This window comes from Palaemon carinicauda, chromosome 34, assembly GCF_036898095.1.
Source record: "Palaemon carinicauda isolate YSFRI2023 chromosome 34, ASM3689809v2, whole genome shotgun sequence".
Lineage (NCBI taxonomy): Eukaryota > Metazoa > Arthropoda > Malacostraca > Decapoda > Palaemonidae > Palaemon > Palaemon carinicauda.
Genome location: NC_090758.1, coordinates 68,362,688 through 68,370,798, shown reverse-complemented (window position 1 = coordinate 68,370,798; position 8,111 = coordinate 68,362,688).

Below are 8,111 nucleotides of genomic sequence, written 5' to 3'. Positions count from 1 at the left end.
GGTGATAGGAGAAGCCACCATTTCAAGCAATGATACAAGAGTCGTCCCATTCCCCCAACCTTAACTCACGTCTCCTCCGATGTAGTAAGTCCCCTGCTCACATCACAAATATATTGTTACCTGTTTACTGGCATTTAAACCTCCACTCATAAGCCTGGAACAATCCCCATGCGAAGTGCAATGACAACCTCATGTACATACACCCTGCTCTAAGTGTGGATGATGAGATTTAATATCACAGATCATATTACTTCTGACAGGGGTACCACTTTCACCTCTCTATCGGGGACCTCATTAGTGAATCACCCGGGCCTTTTTTTAAATCAGAATTCTTCCTGCAACCCTATATTCAACTGAATCGTTGAACATTTTCATCACACTCTCAAAGAAGCTTTGTTGTCCCCATGCAATAATTGTAACTGTTTTACTCAGCTTTCTTGGGTCCACCTTTGACTGATAACAACTTCTGAAGATGTCCTGGATGTCTTGGTAGAAATGGTGTATGGCGACCCATTGGTTTTCCTTGCCAGTATTGTTTTGTGACGGCAGCCTCCTTCGAAAATCTCTAGTGCCAACGTCATGCTGTGGGAAAATTTTCTCCATTCTGCTAGATTTCGAGCCCAGAGTAGAGCAACACATACTAACAGATTTGCACAAGACATAACCCATTTTCCTGCGCATGGACCATAGCAAGCACCAACTAACATATCATTACATTTGCACAATTCTTTTGATCTTTGCCACAATGAAGGCTTTAGTAATCGACCTACTTATATACTGCAAGATGAACTGTCTGTAGTGCACCTCTCAAGATCAGGGTGGCCAATTTCCCATATATGTCATTTTTAGGGAGGTAGCCATATAACACACGTGTTTCACAAACTGCCGTACACTGTTAGGGTATTTCCGTTTTTTTTGTTTTTTTTTTATATCTAGCTCTCCCACTGCACTGATAATAGAACCTGTTCAAAGCTTACCTTTTAATACAATAGCTGATTAGAATTTTTTGAGGTTATTGCACACAAGTACTTGTATATAGGCTTGGCCTTTGTTTAATAAAGTTGTTTCATTTGTCTCTTCTCTCTAATAAAAAAGTAACAGCCCACTTGCATAGCATATAAGGAGAATGATAGAGAATATTTCTCAAAAATTCGATGTAATGATGGATGACGGTATTTGATTAGTGAGAATTGTGTGAGGGGCTTTAATGTCAGGTACAAGAGTATTGAAGGGAGTAAATATGAAAATGAAAATACTTACAAAGTATGTGATGAATTCGCAAAGATAGTAAATGTCATTTTGCATGGTGTAAACGGAAGAATGATGAAATGTGTGAAAATATATGACATTGAATATTACAATAAGATTGATACGGGTACTCAGGGGTCTTTAGTGAATGCAATGGTTATTACAGAATATGAGAGATAGAATTAAGAAATAAAATGACAATGTATGAGCGTAACAATTCATGGAATATTTGAAGGAACATTAATAATTTAGGGAAGAGGTACAGATGAAGGTGGAAATTTGGAATAATGAAGTGGAATATGATATTATTATGATAGGTGAGAATGAAATTCACAGCGTTTTTTTTATTGGAATTCTTATATTGAGATGGCTAGTTATGATATTTTACTTAAAGAAGAATGGCTGTAAAATAAGGGAAATAATATAATTGTTATGGCAAATTCTGTAAATAAGAATGATGTGAAGAATAGAGATAACATAACAATTAAAGAAGAGTTGGAAAAAAATGCAAGATGGATATTTGGAAATTGATAAGCTACATGAATGTATTTTAAATGTATTAGGGTAGAAGAATGGCCTCATGATTTGGAAATGTATCGTTAGATTATGAAAATAACTATTGTTTGTAACAATGTCGTTATTTTTTATATATATGTGATGAGATTGATATTTGTAAGTCCCTGAATTTCCTATGGATGCAGCTAATTGCATATGTTAGTGGATGATAGATATTGGGAATTAGTAAAGAGTATTTCTGGGAGTTTATGTTAAAGAGGGATTGTTTACGCCTTGGTTAAGTCAAATTTATAGTGATGTAGACAATACCTGTCAAAAAAGTTAAAAAAGGATATATCAATGAGAATATGCAAGGCAACATGTACTGAGATAATATGGAAAAAGCCCCTTTGAGATGTTTATATTTGATTTTGTTTTCATTTGCTGTAATTACGAGAACACATTGATGCAGGAAGATATTTTATGGTAGATCATATGAGAATATTAACGTATGCAGTACCTAGTGATAATAAAATGAGCAATACTGCATCTAGAATGATTTGTCAAGTGTTAGGGTAAATATAATGGTCCTTAAATTTTTTGATGGGAGTTTGAGAGGCTGAGAGAATAGGGCATTTGACCTGTGTATTCGTCTCTCTATATGTTATGTGCAAATGGTTTGCGTATGCACCAGTTAGGTGGTAAATGAGAGACTTGAAAATGACAAGTAAATTCATTTCAGGAGACAGTGAGCTTTTATAGCAACATTTTCAGTGAAAGAAGGCTCAAGCATTCAAAAAGATTGATGCAAGTACATACAGGCCGAAGCAAATTATCAGTGTGAGGCGAGAACAATAACGACAACATACAAAAAAAGATACAGTAATAGTGTATGACTGTCTTATATGTGTGCGAGACATGGCTCCCCCCTGAAAAAACACATACATGTGAGATAGGGCGCATTACTTTTGAGAGGCAAAGTATAGGTGGTCGTTTGTACGGAGATATACAGGTTTTAGGTAATCAATGGAGACCCAGTCTTCTTTGCCATGCGTATTCAAGGAGGAGTTCTTTCTGCATACAGCGAATCACAAAGAAAGGGCCGTGTAAGGGAGCGTTAACTGTGGCTTGCTAGTGCTGTTGTGCAGGAAAATTTGCCTTGACAAGTGCAGATCTGTCGGTGTGTTTTGCTTAGCTGAGGGGCTTGTAAGTGTGGCAGCGTGGAGTAAATTTTCCCATAATGTGATGCAGGCACTTGAGATGGTGGGAGGAGGTTGCACATAGAAAAAAAAATAGGCAGGGATGACCATTGGGTTACCATATACTATTTCAGCTGCCGAGGCATCCAGGTCATCTTAAGGAGTAGGCCTTAGTTCCAAAAGGACCCCGGGAGGCTGTGTGAACCAGTCATTGTACCGGAATATCGAAGATGTTTTGAGGGTACGATGAAAATGTTTAATCAAACTCTTGGCTGCAGGGTTATATGCGGATGTTTTTGATGAAGGGTGACAGCCAGGAGATTCACTAATGATATCTAAAATTGAGAGTTGAAAGTTGTATCCCTGTCACAAGTAATATGCTCAGGGACACCAAATCACATTATTCATCTAGTGAGTAAGGCAGATTTAAACTAGCCTAACGTTAGAGTTTCACTAGGAATTGCTTCAGGACAAACAGTTCAGCAATCGATGATGGTAAACAGTTAACAATGTTCTTGTGATGAGGGTAGGGACCTACAACATTAACGGGAATATGGGCAAAGCATCGCTGAGGTTGAGCAAAGATGCTCACACTTAAATCATTTTGTCAATGTACTTTTGAGGTTTGGCATGAAGTACAGTCTCTGACCCAATCCTGAGCATCCATAGTAATTAAAAGGCAAATGAACTCTGTCTTCAGCACATCTGTAGTAAAACAGTGCAAGGGATGTGAAATGTCATGAATGGAATAAAAAATATACCACTGGATTGGAGACGGTATCAGTGCTCTAGGCCTGCCAGCACTGACGTCACAGAGGATGATAACATTGGAGTTGTCAAGAGGACCACCCTCCCATCGAAGGGATATGCAGGATGTCCTACATGTGAGGTACTCTTGATATTTTCGTTGAGCTTATGCCAAGGCATTGAAATTAAATACCAGGTGAATGACAGCCAATGGGTTTCTTGACAGGGCATCGGCACAGGATTCCTTTTCCCAGGGACATTCTGATAGGTACAATTGTATTCAACCATGGCAGAGAGATGTCAGCGTTAACAGGTGGAGCAGGCGTCGGACTGTCGAGTGAAGGCATTCACCAAAGGCATGTGGTACAGACGAATGAGTAAGGGAGTACCTTCCAAGAAGTGGCCAAAGTGACTGAAAGTCAAGTGCACCGCTAACAATTCACGGACAAAGGTAGAGTAGCTGGATTCTGCCTTAGACAGCTTCCTACTAAAGGAGGCCAATTGGCAGCGCAGGCCGTTGACCAACTGCTCGAGAATCCCCCCCCCCCCCTCTCAATAGCAATATCGTTAGCATCGTTGGAAAGGAGGAGAGGTGTATGTGGCACGGGAAAAGTAAGAGCAGCAGCGGTTGATAGGGCATTTAATGTGTGGCAGAATGCCACTTTTCGAAGGGCACCACTTCAGGTCTTTTGGCTTGCCCTTGATGAAGGCGTGAAGGGTGGGGGGTGGTTTGGGGGGGGGGTGGGGGGGGGGTGGAAATGGTGGTGATATCTGTCAGGAAATGGTGATAATAGCTGATCATGCAAAATAATTCTTACCATGGTTTGATGGTTGAGGGAGTGGGCAAGTTCTGAATTTCTGCTACCTTTACAAGAAGGGGTTGGAATCATTCAGGAGTGATGTAATGGCTCAAGAGCGATACTTCGTGGGCACCAAATATACATTGTCATACTGAACTAAGAGACCGTTTTCTTTTTAGGCAGTGGAGTACGATCCATAGATGATGATGATCCACTTTGGAAGAAGTAAACCCAAGTATGTCGATCGCGTAACATAGACAGAAGGTGAGATCCCCTAACATGCCTTCTTTAAGATGTAGAAAAGTGGTCCCAGCATTAAGAAGGCCAGAACAAGAGTAATTGAAGGTGCAATTATCGGAGCAGGTGAGGATGGCCGTTTTCCGGATATATTCTGGTTTCATGGGCACCTGAAATATCCATTCAGGAGTTCGTACATGAAAAAAAATTGGCAGAGTAGGAGGTCCCTTTCCAATGTTTGTGATCCGGTTCTGTCTGCATGTTATGGCCCCTGTAATCCCCACACTGACGCAGAGGGAACTGTTTTTACAGGACAAATTGCAATGGTGAAAATCATGGGCTTGAGGCCATTTCACAAAGTCCTGTTTCTTCTATTTCGACAAAGGTATGTTTAGGAGTACGGATCTGCGTTTATTAACAGTCAGTGAGCTATATTGACCACGAGTTGGAAATGTGAGAGGTTATCTGTACTGAAGATTGGAAATGTGAGGTCAACCATGCTCTTGAGAGGCGTACTGTAGGTCGTTGTCTGTCAGGATATATGCAGGTTTTAGGCAATCAATGAAGACCCAGTCTGCTTTGCCACGCTTGTTCGGGAGGAATTCTTTCTGTGTACAGCGGATAACGAAGAAAGGGTTGTGTGAGGAAAATTTGCGTTAGAGAGTGTAGTTCTGTCGGTATATGTTCCTTGGCAGGGGCTTGTAAATCGGGCAACTGAAAAAAAAAACTCCCCACAATGTTATATAGGCACTGCAGCTTGTAGGAGGGGGTTGCAGACCGGAAAAAAATCGGCATTGACGACCAACGGGTTATCAAACCCTTTTCCAGCTGCCGAGACATCCAGGTCGTCTTTAGGAGTAGACCTTAGTTCCAAAAGGACCCCGGGAAGCTGTGTAAACCAGTCCTTGATGTGGAACATCAAAGCAGTTTTGAGGGTACAGTGAAAATGTTCAGCAATACTGTTGGCTGAATGGTTATATGCGGTTGTATGATGAAGAATGACACGCACGAGATTCACTAATATATACACAATTGAGAGTTTAAACTTGCACCCTTGTTAGAAGTAATATGCTTGGTGATACCAAATCTCGTTTTCAATCCTGTGAGTAAGATAAGGTGGATGTGCAGTTGCCGGACGTTGCAGTTTCCAGGGGAATGACTTCAGGTTAACAGGTGGAGCAGTTGATGACGGTAAACAAGTAACGATGTTCTTGTGATGTGGGTAGGGGACCTAAAACATCAACGGGAATGTGGGCAAAGCACTGCTGAGGTTGAGGAAAGGTGCTTACTCCTAAATCCTTCTGTCAATGTACTTCTGAGGTTTCGAATAAAGCTCGGTAATGGACCCAAACCTGACCATCCATAGTAGTTCCATGCCATATGAACTCTGTCTTCAGCAGCTGTGTAGTAGAATGGCGCGAGAGATGTAAGATATCATGGATGTAATCAAAAACTGGTCGGTGGATGGGAGAAGGTGTCCAAGGTCTAAGTCTACCAGTAGTGACATCACAGAGGAGGGTGACATTGTAATCGTCCAGAGGGATGCCCTCCGAACCGATGAATATGTAGGATATCCTACATCCGAGGTTCTCTTGATCTTTTCTTTGATCTTCTGCCACGGCCTTAAAATCGTATCCTAGGTGAATGGCAGCCAATGTGTTTCTTGACATGGCATCAGCACAAATTAATTTTCCCATGGCTGGATACAAGTATACCTTCCACCACGGAAGGTATACTTGTATCCAGCCATGGTAGAGAGATGTTGACGTTGACAGAAGGATAAAAAATCAGACTATCGTGTGAAGGCCTACACCAGAGGCATCTGAATCAGGAGAATGAGGAAGGGTGTACTTCATGAGAAGGGCAAAAGTAACGGAGAGCCAAGTGTACCGCAAACATTTCGTTGACGCAAGTAGAGTAGCTGGATTCCACTTTGGACACTTTCCTACTGAAGAATGCCAATGGGCCTGTTTTATAACTCCCCCAATAGCGACATCGCTGGCATTAGTGGAAAGAAGGAGAGGTGCATGTGGCACAGGAAAGGTGAGACTGGCAGCGGTTGATAGGGCACTTTCTGCATTGCAGATGGGTGCTTTTTGAGGGGACCCCACATCAGGTCTTTTAGTTTGCTCTTGACTGAGGCATAGAGGGTAGCAAGATGGGCGGCGATGTCTGGCAGGAAATGGTGTTAATAGCTGATCATGCAAAATAATTCTTGTACTGCTGTGATGTTCGAGGGCGTGGGGAAGTTCTGAACTGTTGATAATTTCTCTGGAGGTGGTTGGACTCCTTCAGGAGTGAAACGGTGCCCTAAGAGCGATACTTCATTAACGCCAAAGGTACATTGTAATACTGCACGGCAAGACCGTTCTGTTGTAGGCAGTGGAGTACAATGCATAGATGACGGAGGTGATCCTCTTTGGAATAAGTTGACATAAGTATGTCGTTCAGCAACATACACAGAAGGTCATGTCTCCTAAGATGACTTCCTAAAGACATTGAAAAGAGGCCCGGGCATTACGAAGGACTAAACAGGAGTAATTAAATGTGTATGTACCAAAACCAATGGGAATGGTGGTCTTAGGGATGTCTTCTGTGTTGATGGATACCTTATAATACCCCTTCAGTAGGTCGTACGTTGAGAAAACCTTCACTTTGTGCATATAGAAATTCTCTTTCCATTTTTTGGGAGCCGGAAGAGCTCCTTTTCTGTCTGCATCCTATAATCCCTGCACCGACGTAGGGAGACATGTCTCTTCAGGGCCATGTGCAATGGTGACATCTATGGAATTGAGGCCTCTTGACAAAGGCCCATTTCTTCTATTTTGGGGAAAGTTCGTTTAGTGGCGGCCAAACAATCCGGTGCTAGACTTCTAAAACTGGCTAACACGCGTGGACACGTCATCTTGATATGGTGATAAATACCGTGTTTCGTAGCAACTGGGAACTGTGTGGGTGTGGAGAATAAGGTCTGAACGGTCGGGTTGGGGAGGCGTTATGAGTAAGAATCCGCGTTTGCAGAAGAGAAAGGCAAGCACCCCTGCCTACCAAAATTCACACTCACGTGCCTACGTCATGTAAAAAGAAAATATTATTGACATGGCATACTTACATGTTTTTTTACCGCTGACAACATTTCGCCCTTTTAATCATAGTGCTACTGAATTTGGAGTAGTAGTAGCATAACTGCAGCCAATAGACATCAGGATATGCCTGGAGAGGTCATAGGCTGGGGCATAAGCGAGCTGTGGCATTTCTGGATGGTGGGCATCTTTGTTGCCAGTTAAGCCCTTCACTTGTTAGGCATCTGTGACCTGCATTCACGTTGGCTTTGGTGGATGTTGAATAGGTGCCCACTTCATCATGAGTAAAGGCATTGATGGAT